At 44.6% G+C, this 23012-nt stretch overlaps 1 protein-coding gene across 1 annotated transcript in view; it reads left to right on the top strand.

Annotated features, from left to right (window-relative positions):
- The first annotated feature begins 323 nt into the window (after nt 1-323).
- ELOVL7 (ELOVL fatty acid elongase 7) overlaps nt 324-23012 on the top strand; it is a 53147-nt gene continuing 30458 nt past the window's right edge. The window contains exon 1 of the mRNA XM_077462683.1: nt 324-448. The gene's annotated coding sequence lies outside the window, so the exon portion shown is untranslated. The remainder of the gene's footprint in view (nt 449-23012) is intronic.

Raw genomic sequence — 23012 nt, forward strand, 5'->3', positions numbered from 1 at the left:
GGTTTTCCTGTAACTTCATATGATTAGAAATGTTATTTAATTACAAAATATATGTATAGTTTATACTATAAAAGAAAATTGCTGTGCACCGCTAAAGTGTTCAGGTTTGACTTGAGGAAAAGGTGGTAACCCTAATGAGCCCCCCTATACTTCCCAGATCATTGCTCCTGGGTTTATATAACCCACATTCAGGAGGATCCTGTGAATAGAAGCAGCTTGTTAGAGTCAGGGGTAATAGCAGATGATGATTTTGCAGCCAGAAGTCATGTAGGATCCCATTATCAGACACATGACATCTCCTTCCCATTGATGTCATGCCACTCCCAGCACTGAGTGTAATGTGAGGAGGGAGGAGCCCGGAGACTCTCCTCCATCCATTCTCACATCATCTCCTCTCTTGTGCTGAGTGCACTGCCGGGGACAGCTGCTGCTGCTGGGAGTACTCCAGGTGAGAGCAGTCCATGGAATTAGTGGGGGGTTCATGGCAGGGATCAGGGGATCTGCTCAGCTCTGACTTGGATTAGTGATCCTGGATGTGTGGAATAAACTCTTGTAGGTGATCTCTGATCTGACTTTGATTTAAGGATCCTATGTTATAAGTGATCTCTCATCTGACTTTTATTTAGTGATCCTGTATTATTGGGGATCTCTCATCTGACTTTGATTTAATGATCCTATATTATTTGGGATCTCTGATTTGTGTCTTGTATTTAATGATCCTGCATTATTGAGGATCTCTGATCTGACTTCAATTTAATGATCCTATATTATAAGCCATCTCTCATTTGACTTTGATGTAATGATCGTATATTATATGGGATCTCTGCTTTTTGTCTTGTAGTCATCCTGTGTTTTATATGTTATCTCTGATCTGGCGATCCCTGATCTTCTCCAGTTACACCTGGGGTTTGGCATGATGTGTAAACTGTCTTTGTAGATGTAGCAGGTGCAATAAGATTGCTCTGTATGCCTTCCATTAGTGCAGTGTTGGCAACCTACCAGATTGAAATTTACTGACACGACACCCAAAACTTCCCAGCACAGCCAAAAGTTTTCCAAAAGTTAAAACATTACAGTTTTAAGTGCAAATTTTTAGTATTTAGGCTACAAACAAGTATAATATGCAATCAGCAATGTGATTTAAGGTAGATATTAAGGCAAAAAAAAAACGTATTTTATTTTTGATATAGTAAGTGGCTCAGGGACAGGACTCAGGAGGGCAAGAAATTAGAATAGGAAGACGCACACATGAAGTTGACACTTTAAACAGCACTGACAGTCCCGCTCCCGACCTGCCCTGCTCCTGTACAAGGCTCTGGCAGCTCTGCTTGGCTCCCTTGCACCATGACATCACCCGACACTCACCTCCTCCACCAGAGCTGCCCAAACACACTGTACCAGGGACTCGGATGGTTTTGGCTGGCACTGGACCGAGCCGAACATCACAGCCATATTCTTTACTGGCATGAGAAAATTAGGTGTGTGTGTGTGTGTGTGTGTGTTTTTTTTTTTTTTTTTTTTTTTAATTCTGGCTGCCAATAGAAATACAGATGGTTGGCAACACTGCATTAGTGTGACTGGGCTCCAGTATGGGTTTGGGGAAAGGTTGGTCTTTGAATACATGTGGCTGAAATTCTGTGTCCCCCCCATTAAAAGCAATGGGTGGCTGTGGGCTCATCTACTCAATGTGATCGCTCGTGCAGCGATTGATCAGCTCAGAATGCAGACTGCGAATGCGCCATAAATGTGAAAGTTTATAGGAAAATCAAATGCCGAAAGCAATCGTTTTGGAATTGATTGCTTACTGTATGTTCTATGTGATTGGCTTCCCAACAGGTTTGCGTAATGAAGGATAATGACTATATTCATTAAAAATATAGCGATCGTCTTGTAAAAACTACAGCTTGATATACATGTATGAGACCAGCAATAAGGTTATCAATCTTTCTCTACCACAACAACCCCCCATTTAACTATGGCCAACTATGATTGTACAATCCGATTGTAACATGTATGGCGACCTTAAAGGGAAGTGTACTATGGCCATGTTAAAGGATACTAGGCACAGGTTGGACAGGTAGGTAAGATTTTGCTGGTTTTAAATGTGGTACACTCATCGGTTTCATCAGAATAACAACATGCAGTTCTCTAATAGAAAATGCAGGATGAATAAAAAGCTGCAAGTGGGATCTGTATACAGAAGCAACGTGTGATTACTAATGTGTGAAGTGCAGAGATCTTAGGTGGTAGAAATTCTCGTTCTCTAATTTTACAACTCTAGAAGCCTCATTGCCATGAGATAGTGCAATCTGCACCTTGTCACTTTTCATCTGGCTTTTATGTTCATAAATATGTGAATGTACTTCTTTATCTTATCCAGTTTTGTGTAATCCTTTCCCCATATCTATCATTTATCAAAGCATTCTGACCAGAATGGTGTCTGTACAATGTAGAGGTGGTGATCACACCCTTCCTCAGTCAGCAGGTGTATTCCATTTCCTGCTCTAAGTCGTGACATTGGAATGTATGGGGTTGGCATTCACACTCGTCATCTCCCAGTGTATTGTACTCAGCATTTCCACCAACTCCCACTTCATTCTGGACAGTGCATGGGAAATCCATTGTATGGAACAGACAGGGGCTGAAATGAGGGCTCTCAGTGCTGACTGCCTCCTAGAAAATGCCCATCTGTCCCCAGGAGCAGCAGCGACTTGGCAGAAAAAATGCTGAAGCATCAAATGCTTGAGCATTTAATTAATTAAAATAAAATATTCTGGCCAATCAAATGAATTAACACCCAAGAGCTTGACACGCCTAAACATGTTTAGACACATGTACATGCATTTACAAGTTTTTATTTTTTTCTGCTTAGGAGCAAAGGCATCCAGGAGAGATGGCCAAACACCCTGTGTGCATAATGCCTAAGACAGCTTTAAAAGGCAAGGTCAGCACTTTGCAGCCTACATATGACTATATAGGTAGCTAAAAGATAAATAAAGGCTGGGTGTTGCATATATATTCCACGTGTTTTTAAGGTTGAACATGTTTCAGCTCCTGCAGCTCCCCCCATCCCCCCCCTCCCTGTGACTGTGAGTTAAGGATCTTGTCCCCACACACGCTGTCACAATTTTAAAAAGAGCGAGGCTGTACAGGTCTACAACCACATTGCCGCGTCATTCATTCAGTTTAATTCAGTTCTGTGAATGAATGCCTACAAGTACCTTTATCCTTTGCGGCTGACAGCTTGTAGTTCTCAATAAACTGCAAGGGCTCTGCTGAGTAGTCCATTGAGTTTCCTGGACTGAAGTAACTGCCTGACTGTATTGGAGGTACGGGCATGCCAGTCTGCAGGAGCCTGACATTATACCTGCGATCTGTCTGCAGTTAGGCAGCCCCATACACAACAAAATGTAATGTTCTGACACCTTTCTATGAGAACCAGAATTAAAGTGGAGCTCCACCCAAAAGGGGAAGTTGCACTTGTTTGAACCCTCCTCCCTCCACTGCTATATTTACCACTTTTGAGGGGCTATTGGGTAGCTGGTTAAGGCCCCTTTTCACACTGGGGTGCTTTTCAGACGATACAGCGCTAAAAAAAAGCGCCTGCAAAGCGCCCTGAAAAAGCCTCTCCTGTCTCTCTAATGTGAAATCCCCCAGGGCTTCCACACTGGAGCAGTCCTGCTAGCAGCATGTGAAGGAGCGGTGTGTATACCGTGCTGCCCATTGAAATCAATGGGCAGCACGGCTATACCGCTGGCAAAGTGCTGCCGTAGCAGCGCTTTGCGGGTGGTTGTAACCCTTTCTCGGCCGCTAGTGGGAGGTAAAGTACCCCGCTAGTGGCTGAATAGCGTAAGGAAATTGACGGTAAAGCGCTGCTAAAAAGCTGACACAACCACCTCCCAGGTGTAAAAGGGGCCTTAGACGGGTACCCACTCCCACTTTCAGCTCAGATCGCCACAGTGATCTGAGTCGGAAGTTTGTCCCCTCTCCTTCCACTCGCAATCTTCTGAGACACGTCACAGGTCCCAGAAGACTACAGGGCCATTCAAAAAGCGCAACGCGGCTCACTCATGCATGGTAGGAAACTGGGCATGAAGCCGCACTTCCTTTTTCCCTTACTAGAGATGCCAGCGCCTGCACCCTGGCTTGGGTGAAAATCGCTGGATCCCTGGACAGGTAAGTGTCCTTGTATTATAAGTCAGCAGCTACAGTACAGTTTTTTTTATTTATTTTTTTTTTAGCTGGGGGGGAGCCTGGAGCTTCCCTTTTAACCTTTCTAGCAATTTGCGTTACAATTGCTTTTCTATTGGATCAGACTATATATGCCAGCCTTCCCTCTTCACCTGCATCAGTGACCATTGACTGCTCTTGACCTGATCCCAGTTTTCCTCCTTGGATCACTTTGGTAGGTCCTGACTACTGCATACTGGGAACATCCCACAAGTGCTGCAGGTTTTGGAGTTTCTCTGACTTGGTGTTCTAGCCATTGCAATTTGGCCCTAGTCAAAGTCGCTCAAATCCTTATGCCTTCTTCTTCTTCTTCTTCTTCTTCTTGTTCTTGTTCTTGTTCTTGTTCTTCTTGTTCTTGTTCTTGTTCTTCTTCTTCTTGTTCTTCTTCTTCTTGTTCTTCTTCTTCTTGTTCTTCTTCTTCTTGTTCTTCTTCTTCTTGTTCTTCTTCTTTTTCGTCTGCTTTCGACCTCAACTTCAGGTACAACATGTTCACTTGCTGCCTAATCTATCCCACCCACTTGCAGGTACCACTGTCACAAGGTAATCAATGTTATTCACTTTACCTGTCAATGGTCATTGTTTATAGATGATACATACATACATGAATTATTTTATCTATCTCTCATGAAGCCAGCAATAGCAGATTATGCATTTTGACAATACCGTATATTTCTTTTGCTATCCCAGTTTGCATTATCCTCAGGAGTGTGGTAATGACTGCGGAAGGCAAGTGTTATTTTCCTAACAGGAAATTTGAATTTTAAATGAAGTCGGGTATTATTTGAATAAGCTTGTAGTTTAATCTTCCCCTTCTTTTTATTTAATTTTTTTATATGTTTCTGCTTTGGTTAAAATCTAGATCTGTACATTAAATGGAAACCAAATGAGCTGAAAGGAGAAGTACACCCAAAGCTTGTTTGGCTGTACTTCTCCTATGGAGGAAACAGGAGTGCAGTCCGTTCTGCACTACTGTGACCTGCTGTCGGCTGATGTCACAGAGCCAGTCCAGGTTCAGGAAAGATCGCAACCATACGGTTGGGTAACCCCTCAGATGCCTGGACCAGCAGTCACTGAAATCCTGAGCCGGCCCTCCACAGCCCAGCACTCGAGTTAGCACAGAGGGGAGCAGAGAGAAAAAAGTTTTGCGTTTTTAGTTCTACTTTAACCATCATATTATAATAGGCTAGGCGAGAATTCCCTGGTTTCCCAGAGGATATCCTATGAGGTCCTTCCAGTTGTGCGCAATCTGGCATCCTCTGGTCACATACTGGGGCCAGTCCGGTATCGGTGTACCGGACTGGCCCCAGTATCGTCTGATTACTGTAACCAATCGCACCCATCACATACCAGTTGTACACTATTGTGTTTTGTCTCTGTGATTGGTCACAGATATCACATGGTACAGACAGCCAATTACATTGCTCTGTGATTAGCCGTGGCCCAGTAATACATAATGGTAATAAATGGATGCCATTCATAAAAAGGATTGCTTATAAGTTAAGTTACTCTAGCAGCATTGCAGTGCTCTGGTCACCATATGTAACAAAAAAAAAACACACCAGTCATATAATGACGCTGTACTTCTCTGGATATATATATATATATATATATAACACACACGTATGAAGCCAGCCTTTAGGTGAGCCCTGTGCACAAATACTTTCATATACATATATACCATTAATAGCCACAAAGGATAAAAATCAACGTTGCATGCACCAAAAGACTTTGCAAACCTAATTGTTGCCTTGGAAAAGTAACAGTGACATTATCGCCTGTTCAGAGAGCAGAGCTATGGGAGGGGTTCTGCAGGCCCCACCCAATACAGGCTGCCTGCAGAACCCTACAGGAACGGATGGATACAAGACCATTCACCCTACACAAGTAGATAGAGCAGCAGTGACTGGTCTTAATGCAGGAATTTCCTCCACAGAGACTTATTTTTTATTTTTTTGCTGGATTACTGCACAGATCTAAAAGAAACACACCATCTATACCGAAGACACAGTGAGAATACATATGCCTCTTGTATTTACATAGTATGGCAAGGTGGGTGTGGAAATTCTCCCCGCTGAGTTATTGTATTCTGACAGTGGGGACTCCTCTGCTGTTAGAATTTACTGATCAGCACTGCAGCCAATTAGCTACATGCACTGATCAAATTAAAATTTACTAGCTGTCCCGTTCGAGAGGAAACCATCATTCTATATATTAATATATTATATCTATATATAAACTCCTCTTTGAATGGGAATGCCATAGATGGAGCGAAAATTGGCCAGTCCTTGCTGAACCAGCCAGACTTTGATTAATTTTATGGCCAGCTTTAAGTGGAAGTAAACCCTCCTATCGTTTTCAGCTAAGGAAGCTGCCATCTTGTCCTCTGTTTTAATTTTCAGTTGCCATGATGCTGCACTTGTGATCAGTTATGATACCAGCCATTGGATGGGATTGACAGTTTGGTTAAGAGCTCAACCAATGTGACAGCATTCCCGGCATGTGACAGAAATGTACCGTATTTATCGGTGTATAACACGCACCCCAAGTTTAGGAGGGAATTTTAAGGAAAAAAAATTACATTTAAATGCCCATCAATGCAGCCGTGTTCATGTCCATCTGCAGCCGTGCCGTTTTTTGGGATGGCATTGCGATGTGTACATGTGCCCCATACCCAGAAGTGCTAGGATTTCCATAAGGGCAGCAGCAATAAATGGCATGGTGGATGGGAACGGAGATGAGTAAAGGAGCAGGGAATGGGTTTTGAAGTTTTTATGTAATTATCACCGTGTTTTAAAGGCAAAGTCCACCCTTTAAAAAAATTGCATAATATTTGCAGGAAAAAAGTGCATTTTAATATTTGCAAATCAGCCTGCAGAGCATTGCAACCTTGATCAGTGGATCACGTATATAACGCCAGGCTCCTGCAGTCTTTTCCTCCAGCTCTTCATCTGTACTGAAGTATAGAATTTCAGTTAGAGAGCTGAAGGTAGTGTCAATGGACAATGAGCGTGGTGATCACTGCACTTCTTTGGTTCCATGAGAACTACAGTTTTATGTGCTGCAGTGGAAGATGGGTCTTGTAGTTCCTTCATTCATGGATCTGTGGGGAGGAAGAACCATGCTGTCCCAGGAAAGGGGGGGGGGGGGGGGGGGCGGCGGTTGGTGTTTGGGCTCTTGACTCATGTTACACCCAAAATAGGTATCATGACTCCAGGCATTTCCACTTGCATTGACAGGAGTGAGCAAAGGAATAAAGGTTCTGATGTTCCTCTCTATGCTGTTTCCTTGGTGTCTGTGGCAACAGGAAAATGCTACACAGACAACTGACAAGATGTTCCGTCCTTTGTTTAGAAGGCACAACCTGAGGCACAAGTTTTACCCTGCCTCTAGGTAGAAACGCTTAGACTTTGATGGATGGGATTATATATATATATATATATATATATATATATATATATATATATTTATACATTTTTTTTTTTCTTTGCCCATTGCAAATCCCCCTAATAGAAAAGTACAATGCTTTTCTTGGTGTGTCCCCAGTGCTTACATTTAGGGTGGTGGCCCAGTTACTAAACACAGAACTTAAATTGCTACTCTTTTGGTTGCTAAGTGATGAAGTAACCAGGCAATAATGCACTGTCAGAGGTATAGACGCATGCGGTGTCAGGTCATCGCACAAAATCAGCAGTCCTGGTTTTATAGGGCGTTTTCACACATAGTTCTTAATATTGTTTTTATGGTGCAGATTAGTACAGTAGCATGACTGAAATATGACGTCAAATGTTATCAGAGGTCACATTTTGTAGGTGAGATCACTAGTAGAGGTTTGTGAAGAATACTTGAAATGTGTGGCATGTGATACCAGTTACATAAGCGTCTAGTGACTTCGCTTACATGAAGAATATAGGATTACTTGATGTGGCAGAAGAAATCAGATGTGTGACTTTCACTTCCTGTTGTGAAATGTGGAGAATTACAGGTGTGTTCATCGAGGCTGGGCAAAGAGCAAGAGCGAGGTGCAGAATCCCACTGGAACCAATAAGATTTAATTGTGTCTAAATCGGTGAAATCATTTCTCATTGGTTTATTTTTTGCCCAAATATCTTGCCAAGTAGGGAAGTCGATTACACCACCTTTGCAAAATTAGAGACTTGTTGAGAGTTATTTGGGAGCTGGAGTTGAGACCTTATTATAATCGCCCCCGAAGTCTTCCAGCCTGCTGCCTCTACTCAGTACAGATTGAACAATATCCTCCTCATCTGCTCCTTCATGGTCCATTGTACCCTGCAAGCAGCCCACTCTCTACAATGTATACCTACACTTCTCTGTGTTGCCAACCATAGCAGAAACCACCTCAGTTAAGACACAGGACATCCTTTAACCAGTTTGTGTATGAATACTTCTTCCCATCAACCTTGAGGGCTCATTCATACCTATGCTTTGTTTTACACGCAGTAGAATAACATTATCTACTGCACATTACTACAGTGTGCATACTGTAAGAAGGTGCCATTCATCAACAACAACCCAACACCCCAAAACGTTAGTGGACTACACTACATGACAATGCACGTGTTGCCGTAGAGCAGGGATCTCCAAACTTTCTAAACAAAGAGACAGTTTCTGGTCCTTCAGAAATGGGCCAAACTGTGGCCAGCGGCCGTAGAAATTTTCCTGGCATCGATGGGACTAAACATCACCACATTTGGTGTGTGGGGGAGGAATGGTGATCCATTGGTTTTATTGGAAGAAATTTGTTGCGGTACATTGGCAACACCTTTAAAAACAAATGAGTTGCCTTATTGCAACGTAGCACTCTAAAGTGTGAATGGGCCCAGAGTGTTGGCTTTGCAGTAAAGAGCTTGTGTCCAGTCACCATGTTAACATGTTGTTCAGTCATCACAATTACTTAAATGGATAGAAAACTAGCACGGAGTCGGTGTCTGTTCACTATGACTGTTGTAAAAGGGACAGGGTGGTGGAGCACCCAGAACATTGTGCATAATTTGCAGGACAGATTCACTTTAACATGTGTGTGTAAAAGCTAGAACCTCTATGCGCTATCTGCGTTTATTATTGTTTTTGTCTCTCTTTTTGGGAAGTTCTACCTTCACTGTTTAGTCCTGTGTCCCATTGTCATCAGAAGAAAAAGTGAGAATTCCAAAATGTTATTTTTGTCACAGAATCTGTAGATTGGATATCTTCCAACTGGGGACCTTCCCCTCATTTTTCTGGAGGTTTTCACTTTTGTGATGACATTGGCAGCAAGGAAAATCTAACGGAGGTTTTAACCCTTCCCACCATGTCCAAGACCAGAAGACTGGATAGAGGGAAATAGGGAATCCTGAGGTGCTTGCTTTTACCTCTCCAGTGTCTCCCCATAACCTACGCAGCTTCCTATGTGAATTTATGAAAGTCCCTTGGCATTTCCTTATTTATTTTGGTTACTTATATAGCACTGTCGTTTATGCAGAACTTAATATGTAGCCCTTAAAGTGATTGTAAGGGTTCATTTAAAAAAAAAAAAAAAAAAAGTATATATACTTGCCTCCACTGTGCAGCTTTTGCACAGAGTGGCCCTGAACACCATCTTCTGGGGTCCCTCAGCGGCTCTCGCTGCTCCTCACCCACCAAGATAACCCCTTAGGAGAAACGCTCTCCTGGGGAGTTACCTTGTGGGTGCGCTCCCGTGTTCAGCATTCGGCGTCCATAGAGGCCCAATGCAGGACTTGGCCCGACGCCCACGTCATTGGATGCGCTTGACTGTAGCGGGTACCAATGGCTGCGCTGCTATCAATCTATCCAATCAAGAGCCGAGACCCTCAGGCAGATAGCCAGTGCGTCCCCGTGGTTCAAGTTCCAGGGCTCAGATAAGTAAAACGTGGGGTGGGGGGGGGGCACGGTCACTGCCAGGTGTGTTTTTTCACCTTAATGCATTGGATGCACTAAGGTGAAAAAGAAAAACGTAGGTTTACAACCCCTTTGATACATATAGTATACATTTACATCAGTCCTTGCCCTCAAGGAGCTTACAATATAAGGTCACTAACTCACATACACACTAGGGACAATTAAGACGAGCCAATTAACCTACCAGCATGTCTTTGGAGTGTGGGAGAAACTGGAGTACATGGCAGAAACCCACACAGGGAGAACATGCAAACTCCAAGCCGGTAGTAAGAAGAAAACCCACTCCAGGCATCTGTACCTGAATATCGCCTTTCCTGCCAAAGGGTGCTGGCTCAGTATGTATGATGAATATGAGCAAATTAGTATCCGGATATCTGCACTCCAAAAAACAGGATAAAATGCAGACTGCTAATGCATTTTACACCGCTCTCACTGGTGCTTAATCATAATCCAAGCAGGTAGTGCCATGGCTGGGATTTGAACCAATGACCCTAGTGCTGCCAGGTAGAAATGCTAGCCACTATGCTGCCCTTGAGAATCGAATTGTGTGAGGTAGAGATTTGTCTCACTTGTTACCCCATACCTGTGGGATTTTGTACCTCAGCTTTGGGGGCAGAAGAATGCTGGCAAGGTTAGAGCCAACTGATACTCAGCCTGGGGATAACTTAAAGTAAAGTAGCTCTAAAGCCATTTTTTTTCTTTATTCTTGAAGGAAATTGTGAGGTCTGGAAGCAATATCAAATTGGTGTGTTTTCTTTTTTGCAGTCTATTCACGCTGAAAAGATAAAAAAAATTTATTTGTCCTGCGACCAATCATGGAGCTCTCTCTGGCGCATTAATATGGAACTAAAAGCACCATACTTTCCTCTTCTCCAACCCTCCGAAGTTCACAAGGAGTTCCTCATCAGCATCTTTTCCCCAGCCCCTTCCGGGTGCCAGACTTTGGCCATCTTGATTAGCTAGAGCGCATGCGTAGGCGTTATGGCCTCCGTAACAATGGCAGCGTGAAAGAAATATAAACTGAGCCACACATGCATGGCTCGGTTTGCATGACACAGAAGACCGCAATCAGACAGGTAGGTTTATTTTATTACCAAAGAGACATTGCATGTCTCTTCTGTGATAAATAGCCTGCCTGTTGGTAGGTTTTTAAATGTTGCCTTTAATTCCACTTTAAGCAGAGAAAACGCCATGGAGTGTCAGCTCCACAATGCCACCTGCATTTTTAGGAATGTTCCATAAAATGTAGCTTGTGGTGAGTGTATCCTAGTGCTGAATACCAGACAGCAGTGGTGCTGTGTAGCCCCTGTTATAAATTGTCCCCCAAGGGGGAATTTCCCTTGCTTTTGAGGTGATTTTTATTTTCAATTTTTTTTCAAAATTTTGTTATTTCAAACTATTATAAATTGGAGAAAAATGTAGCATCGTCACAGAGTAAAGTGCAATAAAACAAATAACGGTAATTTTGTCAATCTAAATGGTGTGAGGCATCCAATGTAAATTGCGAGTGTATTTCCTCTCTCTGGAGAGACATCTGCAGCATATACTCTCCTATAGCTGACATACATCCATTGATTACTGTTGGTAGCTATAGACTGAAGCTGTCTCTTCCGGGTGCGAAAAAATACCTGCAATTACCGCCCCAAGAATAATAAATACTTAAAATGTGGGCACACATTTGCATACCTCCCAACTTTTTGAGATGGGAGCAATGGGGACACCTAAAAGCAAAAGTATATAGAGATACACACCCCTTAAAGGAGAATTGTACAAAAAAAATGAATAGTTAAACCCACAAGCGATTGTGTGGTTTTTTTTTTTTGTTTGTTTTTTTTCCACTACTATTCCTTTTTATACTGGCTTTTGAAATGTACAAATGCAGCAATTTAGAAATTGGATAAAAGGTTTAGCACTGGGAAACTCTTTATGAAAAATAAATGTGGGATTTATATACAACTATATATACAGTAGATCCGACCAAAATGAGGGACAAATGAGGAGGAAAGCAGGGCAGAGGGACTTGGTTGCAAATGAGGGCAGTCCCTCAAAATCGGGGATAGTTAAGAGCTATGCACATTTGCACTACACCTTGTGGTAGTAGAATGGTTGTTTGCTTAATGAGGTTAAATGGTTGCCAGAGAGTAGTAGATCCTGCTGAACTGGTTAGACTGGTTTCTACACATGTGAAGCAATGTGAACTGGTCTCCTTGTGATGCCCCTAGTTTCTCCAGCACAACCTTCCCACAATACATTCCTATTGTGTTCTGGGACAGTGTCAGCAATGTTAGGAGAAGTTCTGTGCACATAAAGTACACTACACACTGGTTTGGTTTAATAATAAACAGGATTATTTCATGGAGGAGATAATAACCGACTCCCCAGGCAACTGACTGCGGTTATTGCACTAACTGCTGTTTAATCTCATTAACGAGACACGCGAGGTCCCAAATCCCCCTTATTTTTTTATGGTTGATGTAAATCTGATGTATAGGTATGTATAGAGCAGTGATGGCGAACCTTGGCACTCCAGATGTTTTGGAACTACATTTCCCATGATGCTCAACTACACTGCAGAGTGCAGGAGCATCATGGGAAATGTGGGTGCCGAGGTTCGCCATCACTGGTATAGAGTATCAAACGCATTTCTTTGGGACTTAAATAAAAAAAAAAAAAAAAAAAAAAGAGGCTGCCAATAGCAACCAGTCAAATGTTCTTTATTTTCTAAATTCATAAACAATGTTGCCTTTGCCCAGAACAGCTATTTTTTCTATGAACGGGCACCTATCTATGCAACTAATACCATCAATTTTAAAGCGGTTGTAAAGGCACAACCCCTTCTTTTTTTTACCTTCGTGTCAATGCATTACGGTAAAAAAAACACCTGTGTGCAGCATCCCCCCACAATACTTGCCCCTCTCGATCCAACGGTGTCCACAAGAGTCTTACCTCTCCGGGGACTTGCACTCCTAAATGGCAGTTGGCTCCCACTACTGCCAAAAGCCAATCAGGAGATGGAGAAGGTTGGGACCAAGCTGTGGCTCCATGTGTGAATGGACACACAGGGCCGCGGCTCAGGAACATGCCTGCTTGTTTGCCCCCAAAGCAAGCTACTTGCTGTGGGGACACCCAACAAGAGGGGGGGGGGGGGGATCCAGGAGCCCTAGAACACCGGAGAAGAGGAGGATCTGGACTGCCGTGTGCAAAACCATTACACAGAGCAGGTAAGTATAACATGTTTGTTACAGTGGAAAGTATTCACAGCGCTTCATTTTTTTCCATATTAAAACCTTATTCCAAAATGGATTAAATTCATAATTTTTATTTTTTTTTTTAAATCTACAAACCATACCACATAATGACAACATGAAAGAAGTTTGTTTTTAAATCTTTGCAAATTTATTAAAAATAAAAATCACATGTTTGCCATGACACTCGAAATTGAGCTCAGGTGCATCCTGTTTCCACTGATCATTCTTGGGGTGTCTGTACAACTGTATTTGAGTCCACCTGTGATAAATTTAGTTGATTGGACATGATTTGGAAAAGGCACACACCTGTCTATATAAGTCCCCACAGTTAACAGTGCATGTCAGAGCACAAACCAAGCCATAAAGTCCAAGGAATTGTCTGTAGATCTCTGAGACAGGATTGTATCGAGGCACAGATCTGGGGAAGGGTACAAAAAAAATTCTGCAGCATTGGAGGAAGTTTGGAACCATCAGAACTGTTCTTTGAGCAGGCCATCAGGCCAAACTGAGCAGTCTGGTGAGAAAGGCCTTAGTCGGGGAGGTGGCCAGGAACCCGATGGTCACTTTGACAGAGCTCCAGCATTTCTCTGTGGAGAGAGAGGAACCTTCCAGAAGAACAACCATCTCAACACCAATCGGGCCTGCATAGTAGAGTGACCAGACAGAAGCCATTCCTCACTAAAAGGCACAGGACAGCCTGCTTCAAGTTTGCTAAAAGGCATCTGAAGTACTCTTGGATCATGAGAAACTAAATTTTCTGGTCTGAGGAAACAAAGCTTGAACTCCTTTGGCCTGAATGGCAAACTTCATGTCTGGAGGAAACCAGGCACCACTTGTCACCTGGCCAATACTATCCCTACAGTGAAGCATGGTGGTGGCAGCATCGTGCGGTGGGGATGTCTTTCAGCGGTGGGAACTGGGAAGACTAGTCCGGATCGAGGGAAAGATGAATGCAACAATGTACAGAGACCCCCCTTAATGAAAACCTGCTCTAGAACGCTCTGGATCACAGACTGGGGAGAAGGTTCATCTTCCAACAGGGCAACGACCCTAAGCACCAAGATAACAAAGGAGTGGCTATGGGACAACTCTGTGAATGTAATTGAGTAGTCCAGCCAGAGCCCAGACTTGAACCCGATTGAACATCTCTGGATGGAGAGATCTGAAAATCTCCACACTAGACCCCCCAAAACCATACAAGGCCACATGCTCGTATCATATGCTACTCCAGGTCATTAACTATTTCTTTGCTTTGAATTACTTACATAAATTACTTGCATGAGCTGCTTGCATGAACATAAGCATTGGCTCTAACCATGGAACCTGTATAGTTTAGACAAATCCGAATTTAAAAAGAATATGGTGACGCTGGTAATACCCCCCCCCGGCACATTTAGCACCTGTGATAGTCCTTGCAGTTGTAGGACCACAAGTATGTTCTTATACAGTTCCCATGTCAATATTCCCCACATTCGTTTGGTTATAGCGAGTCTAAGGATTAAAAGATGGAACGCTTATTTTTATATCTCTTAGGGCTCATGTCCATTGAGCTGCATTGATCTGCGTAGACCAAGCGTGGGGGCTTAGTGAATCCTTGTGAATGTCAAGGCATACCAGTTCTGCAAGTAGATAATTGATGGTTTCTAGATGTCCATTCCAGAATGCTGTCCTTTTGTGATCACTTTATCCATTTTGTCATGCCGTTATCTGCTCAACAAAGTTAAAATATACAATGAAGAGCCTGTGGAAGGGTGCATGAATAATGAGGGAAGCTGAGGGCCCTGGTACCGACTAGTACTGGTATACTGCCTGCACCAAGGGCACCACATAAATCTTCATTGTTCTGTAATGTAACTAAGGAATGTGTGTATCTGACAGAGGAAGGTTTCTTTGTGTATTCTGTGTGTATCTGACAGAGGAAGGTTTCTTTGTGCTGAACAGACACAAATATGTTGAATTTAAAGACCAACTTCAGGGGGGGGGGGGGGGGGATCTGCCTATGAATTGGAGCCCCTTTGCACTGCAAGGGTCAAATGTTTGTTTAGTTTAGGGGCAGAGTATTAAGGCCTGGTTCACACCTGGGCGCTTGTATGTTCATTGCACAAAAACACGTCATGAAATGCATTGATTCCATTGATACTGTTCACATCTGCATGCTGCCTTGTAAAAAAATAAAAAATAAAAAAAAAATAGACATGTCCTGATATTCTATGCATTTTCTTGCCCAATGAACTCTATGGAAGTCCATGAAAATGCATATAAAGCACATGAAAAAAGACCTGTTAACCGCATGTAAAACGCACTAAAAATGCTCATTAAAGAACATAAACAAAAGGAAAAAATGCATGACAGCAGAATGGAGAAATGAGGCCTAAGGGTTGGTTCCATCCTATACACCATTTTACACCCGTATATAGGATGTAACATTGTGCCAAGCGTACCCCCACCTCCAAAACGCCCTTCCTCCCATGACAGAATGGGGTTTATTTACTAAAGCTGGAGAATCAGGCATACATCTGCATAGAAATCAGTCAGCTTCTAACTTCCTTGGTCGTCTTATGACCACTAGGGGGCACTGCGCCACGCAAGAGCTGATGCAAGTGCCCGGTGGGCGTGATGACCACCGGGCACCCGCAATCGCTCGTGACAGAGTGAGAACCGGGATCTGTGTGTGTAAACGCACAGATGCCGGTTCTCTCAGGGGAGAAGAGACAGATCGTGTGTTCATACCAAGTATGAACACCGATCTCTCTCTTCCCCTTGTTAGTCCCATCCCCCTACAGTTAGAACACACTAGGGAACAGTTAACCCCTTCCCTGTCAGTGACATTTATACAGTAATGAGTGCAATTTTTATAGCACTAATCACTGTATAATGATCCCAAAAAATGTGTCGAAAGTGTCCGCCGCGATATCACAGTCCCGATAAAAATCACTGATCGCCGCCATTACTAGTAAAGAAAATAATAATTCCATAAATCTATTCCCTATTTTGTAGACGCTATAACTTTTGTGCAGACCAATCGATATACGCTTATTACGATATATTTATTTTTTTTTTCTTACCAAAAATATGTAGTAGCATACACTTTGGCCTAAACTGAAGAAAAAATGTGTGGTTGTGTGTGGTGGTGGGTTTTTTTTTTTTTTGGGGATATTTATGATAGCAAACAGTTAAGATATTGTGATTTGTTTTTTTTTCAACATTGTTGCTCCTCTCTTTTTTGTTTATAGTGCAAAAAAATGAAAACCGCAGAGGTGATCAAATACCACGAAAAGAAAGCTCTATTTGTGGGGAAAAAAGGAAATCAATTTTGTTTGGGTACAGCATCACACAACTGCACAATTGTCAGTTAAGTCGACGTAGTGCTGTATTGCAAAAAATGGCCTAGTCGTTGAGCAGCCAAATCTTCCGGGGCTGAAGTGGTTAAGATTTAAAAAATCTTCTGCCTTTTTATAACTCCTTTTTAAGCTTTGGCAATAAAATGATTTTGCACTCTCCAGCTTTAGTAAATAAAACCCAATGTGTAATTTTCTCAGAGAGCTATAATGAATGAACTACAAGCCCCATCTGCCACAGAGAGGCACTTGGACTCGTCCATTAATGCTTCCTCCAGGTCTCCAACTGAAAGTCCGTACCTAGGGAAGGGCATGAGGCTGGAGGAAGAGTCTCTGCAGGAGCCTGGCATTGAACCCCCAATCCACTGCTTGCTGGTGCAATGCTTTGCAGGTCCTGTGTAAAATAAATAAATGCACATTTTCTTCTTTTAGCAAATACTGTATAAGTGCATTTTTTTGGCCTTTAATCTGTAAATACTTCCCTAGTTCCTTGCTCCAGCAGGCTTCCGCCTGTCCCCTGCAGCAGTTCTGTAAGCTGTGATCAGCTCTGGTTGCACTCTAGCTTCCTCAGTGTACCACACGGGGTTAATGTCACAATATGGTACCTGATGACCCTAAGGCTCTGTCCACAGACCAGGGCTTGGGAGCAAAAGATCTGTGTTCTGGGTTTTCATCCCTGAATGAAAAAGACCCTAAACTCCCTGTGGGAGACCAGATACAGTATAGTGAATCCAGGGTCTTGGGTTTAGTAACAATTTAAAGTGGTTGTAAACCCTTACAAACCACTTTGACCCATAGGTAAGCCTAGATTAAGGCTTACCTGTAGGTCCAAGCAATATCTCCTAAACCTATATGGAAAACGTAGCGCAGGCGCACTGAGCGCGGCATTCTCAGTGACGGAGCTGCCGCGCGTGTCGGCTCCCGTGCGCATGCGCGGGAGTGACGTCATCGCAGCTTCGCCGAATGACAGCAGCGGAGCTGCGAGACCCCACCAACAAGATGGATGCGGCGGACTACAAGGGACAGCGGCGACTTCGCTGGCTCCTGTGTCAGGTAAGTGACACATAATGGGCTACTATGCGATGCATAGTAGTCCATTATGCTTTGCCTTTGCAGGGAATGAAAGAGGAAGTAAACTCATCAGGGTTTACTTCCTCTTTAAAGTCAGGATTTAATCACTGGTGCTGAATCAAGTTTCTGTTCTGTTCAATAAAGTCCTATTAAAGTGGTATTAAACCACTGGACTATTTAAAAAAAAAAGAATAGTGCCCAGGCCCCATCAGTTCAAAATGGGGGGGCCCTGGGCACCTGCTGAGCAGGACAGCGGGCTGTACTGTCTTATTACAGACATTGAGCCGCTTCTGCCTTCTCCTGCAGTGTTCTTCTCTCCCTCTGGCTGCACTGCAGGGGGAATAGTCCTAGCACATATGCTTTTTCCACCTGGAGTCCAAGCCCCCTTGGGTGCCCCTTTCCCCCACAACACTGCCGGCTTCCCTCTTCTCCCGTCAGCAGCTGTTTCGGGCACACAGGGATGTTTCAGGATGGAGAGCGGGTGAAGGGGCCCGTAAATATGTCATTTACTGGCTCCTTCCTTTCCTGAATGAACACAGTGATCAATCAATGGGGCCCCGTGATTTTTAACAGCAGCCCTGCCTACAAGGTAAAGGCATAATGTGCTAGTATCATCGTAGCATCGCATACTAGAACATTATGTTAAACTTGGCTTAAAACGAAGCCCTTCCAGCGCCGAGCAGCCATCTTCACCCATCTTCCTTCTGGGTTCATGAATTCCGGGAGCTGTAGCTTACGGCACAGGGCTCTGAAGGAACAGCCACCCAGGCCGATCCTTCAGAGCGTATGCGCCGGTGATGTCACTGGCTGCATCTATAGTAAATATCTCTAAGGCTCGGTTCACACAGCGGGCGGCACGACTTGCAGCGCTGCGACCTGCACACGATCAGCGGCGGCTTGCAAAACGACTTCTGTATAGAAGTCAATGCAAGTCGCCCGAAGTCGCTGCAAAAGTAGTACAGGAACCTTTTTTCTAAGTCGGAGCGACTTGAGTCGCTCCTATTAGAACGGTTCCGTAGTACAGAACGGAGCGCGACTTGTCAGGTGGCGAAGTCGCCTGGACAAGTCGCCCCTGTGTGATCCGAGCCTTAAACTGCATTTAGGAGATATTTACATTGCCTATGGGTAAGCCTTATTGTAGACTTGCCCTATAGGTAAAAGTCATGTATTGGAGTTTACGCCCACTTTAAAGACTACTGCAAAGGTTTAGCTTTTCTCTTGGAAGCAGATGACAGATTTGCCTTCAAAACACCTGATTTGGAAACTTTGTATGCTAATCCAGGGTGGATACACACAAAATACATATTTGTAAAACTTGTAACAAGTGTCTTGTGTAGAGTTTACGAGCAGAAGTAGGCTCAGGAGGAAATGTGGAATGTAAACTATCTTGCTGTGGGTAGAAAAAAAAAATCAAAAGAATGTTGAGTGTATTTCAGGCATTTGAGTATGAAGTTTCATGTGGGATCTTGGTTCTCCTTCCCCTTTTTTTTTTTTTTTTTTTTTTTCCTCCTTCAGGTAGGCAGGAATATATGAATAATAAATATATATATATATATATATATATATATATATATATATATATATATATATATATATATATATATATATATATATATATATATATATATATATATATAATTAGTTGTGCCCGTTAAGCTAACTATGAGTTGACCTTCCAGTTTTGGCTAGATCGGGCAAAGATCTCATGTCTGTAGATTCTGCACACGATCCTGACCTAGTGGGTTTGGGAGAAACAATCAAATGGGTCTCGAATCCTTTTTATGCAACCCCCAATTTCAAAAAAGTTGCGACACTGTGTAAAATCCTACATTAAAAACAGAACGCAGCAATTTGCAGGCATAATTCATAATTTATTCACAATAGAAAATGTATCAAATGTTTAAACTGAGAAAATATACCATTTATAAGAAAAAAAATTCATTTTTGAAATTGTTAGCAACAACATGCCTCAAAAAGCAGGGACAGAGCTGTTTGCATCCCCTCTTCTTCTTTAACACTCTGTAAATGTCTGGGAACTATGACCAGTTTCTTGGGTTTTGGGAGAGGAATGTTGTCCCAGTCATAGGCGTGTGCCAGATGTGCCTGGCACATCCTAATTGCCCCGAGCTGTCTCCTGAGATCTGCCTCGAAATGTTGCATCCAAGCAGTATGTAGTCCATTCTGCCTGTAAAACCGTTTCACTGGCAGCAGATCATGGCGGCTTGCCAGAGCCTCTCTGTTTGTGGAACTGACATGTAATGTAACTGCAGAGAGAAAGACCAGCTGTCTAAAATCAGCGGCGGGTGGGACCAAATGGCTATCAAGCACTAGCCAATGGGATAGGGTCTGGGCAGGCTGCTACATTAATGTGGTTCCGCCCCATTTCTTAACCCAGGGCTCGACAAACCCCAGGCGCCAGGTCGCCAATGCGACCAGAAATCGCAACCTGGCGCCTAAGCTGCTGCCACCAGCCCACTCACTATCGATGCAGCAGCATGAACAGTGACTGCCGTCCTCCTCCCTCCTCCACACTCAGCTGCGCTGAGTGTGTGAAACTGACAAGCAATGGAGAGAGGAGGATCTGTCAGCCTGATGCTGGGGTGGGCGGGACCCGGCAGGGGTGGGGCCGGGACCCGGCCGGGGTGGGGGCGGGACCCAGCAGCTATCAAACACCAGCCAATGGGACCTGGGCGGGCCGCTACGTGTATGTGGCCCGCCCCTTTTCTTAAGCAGCCCAATTGTTGGCTGGTGTTTGATAGCTGCTGAGTCCCGCCCACCCCGGCCGGGCCCCGCCCACCCCGACATCAGGCTGAAATCTGACATATCAGCCTCTCTGTTACTTGTCAGTTTCACACCCGGCAGGGTCTCGCCCATTCCGACATTAAGCTCAATTCTGACAGCTCCTCTGTTACATTTCAGTAACAGAGTGCTCCGTGTGAAACCTGCCACCGCCAATCAGTGCCACCTGCCACCAATCAATACCACCTGCAACCACCAACCAGTGCCACCTGCCACCGCCAATCAGTGCCAGCGCCACCTGTCAGCGCCAACCAATGCCACCTGCCAGTGTCAGTGCCACCTGCTAGTGCTAATCAGTGCCACCTGCCAGTGCCACAGTCAGTCAGTGCCACCTGCCACCCCCAATCAGTGCCACCACCAATCAGTGCCACCTGCCAGCGGCAACCAGTGCCATCTGCCAGCGCCAATCAGTGCCACCACAAATCAGTGCCACCTGCTAATGCCAACCAGTGCCACCGCCAATCAATACCACCTGCAACCGCCACCCAGTGCCAACCAGTGCCACCTGCCAGCGCCAACCAATGCCACCTGCCAGTGTCAGTGCCACCGCCAATCAGTGCCACCTGCTAGTGCCACCGCCAATCAATACCACGTGCCACCGTCAACCAGTGCCACCGCCAATCAGTGCCACCTGCCAGTGCCACCTGCCAGCGGCAACCAGTGCCACCTGCCACCGCCAATCAGTGCCACCTGCTAGTGCCAACCAGTGCCACTGCCAATCAATACCACCTGCAACCACCAACCAGTGCCACCTGCCACCGCCAATCAGTGCCAGCGCCACCTGTCAGCGCCAACCAATGCCACCTGCCAGTGTCAGTGCCACCTGCCACCGCCAATCAGTGCCACCTGCTAGTGCCAACCAGTGCCACCGCCAATCAATACCACCTGCCACCAACCAGTGCCACCGCCAATCAGTGCCACCTGCCAGTGCCACAGTCAGTCAGTGCCACGTGCCACCACCAATCAGTGCCACCTGCCAGCGGCAACCAGTGCCATCTGCCAGCGCAAATCAGTGCCACCACAAATCAGTGCCACCTGCTAGTGCCAACCAGTGCCACCGCCAATCAATACCACCTGCAACCACCACCCAGTGCCACCCAGTGCCAACCAGTGCCACCTGCCAGCGCCAACCAATGCCACCTGCCAGTGTCAGTGCCACCGCCAATCAGTGCCACCTGCTAGTGCCAACCAGTGCCACCGCCAATCAATACCACGTGCCACCGTCAATCAGTGCCACCTGCCAGTGGCAACCAGTGCCATCTGCCACCGCCAATCAGTGCCACCACAAATCAGTGCCACCTGCTAGTGCCAACCAGTGCCACTGCCAATCAATACCACCTGCAACCACCACCCAGTGCCACCTGCCACCACCCAGTGCCAATCAGTGCCACCTGCCAGTGCCGAGTGTCACCGTCAATCAGTGCCACCTGCCACTGCCATCTGCCACTGCCAATCAGTGCCACCTGCCATACCCCTGATGTAACAGCGTTTCAATGGAGTTATTGACTGGGTGCTCCATTGTGAGTTAGGGATAGGGGGTGAAAATGAGTGGCCTTACCCCGGGAGCTGAAAAAAAAAACTGGCTCCTAAATTCAAAGCAAATTTGTCAACCCCTGTCTTAACCAGCCCAATCATCACCTGGTGTTGCTAGCTGCTCAATCCCGCCCATCCCTGATATCGCGGCGGAGTTGTTACAGCTCACTTTTCTCCCTGCAAGCGGTTACTTTATCTGACAGTTTTACACATTGAGCAGCTTTTGCAAGTCTCGCCATCTGCTGAATGTGAAACTCCCCCTCCCCACTATCAGTGCCAATCTGAGTTGCCTATTGGTGCCAACCAATGCTGCCTCAGTGCTTATCAATGCTGCCTATTGGTGGCAAACAGTTTTTCCAATCAGCGCTGCCTACCAGTGGACATAGGTGGCACTGATCGGCAGCACTTATCAGTGTCAATCAGGGGAAGCTATCAGTGCACTGAGTGCAGGGATGGAGAGATGAACTCTGCAACTAGGCACATTGTCCATGGGGGCTGGTGGGGCACAACTGAAATCTGTTGATGTTTATTAATGCCACATGCCAAGCTTTAGTATAATAAGTAATCACCACACTAGTATTTACAATGAACTACTGGAGGTAAAAAAAGTGTCAGTAAAAGGCCTGCCACTAAACACTGTTGTGTTCCCACACCACAAAAAAAGTGCAGCGCTAACTTACTTATCAATAACTTAACAATAATGGTGAAACCCTCTAATGTATGGTAATCTCTAACTTCAGTATTGCCACAATACCGGTCTCTGTGATACGCAACGTCACATATAATATACATCAAACTGAAAATAAGATAAAACAAATTAAACTTGGCAGGGATGGTGGAAACCCCTCTGCCGATAATTGCAAAACAAATGACTTCAAGT

The sequence above is a fragment of the Lithobates pipiens genome, unplaced genomic scaffold (genome assembly GCF_037356315.1).
Source record: "Lithobates pipiens isolate NorthernLeopardFrog02 unplaced genomic scaffold, aLitPip1_a1.2 Scaffold_3, whole genome shotgun sequence".
NCBI lineage: Eukaryota > Metazoa > Chordata > Amphibia > Anura > Ranidae > Lithobates > Lithobates pipiens.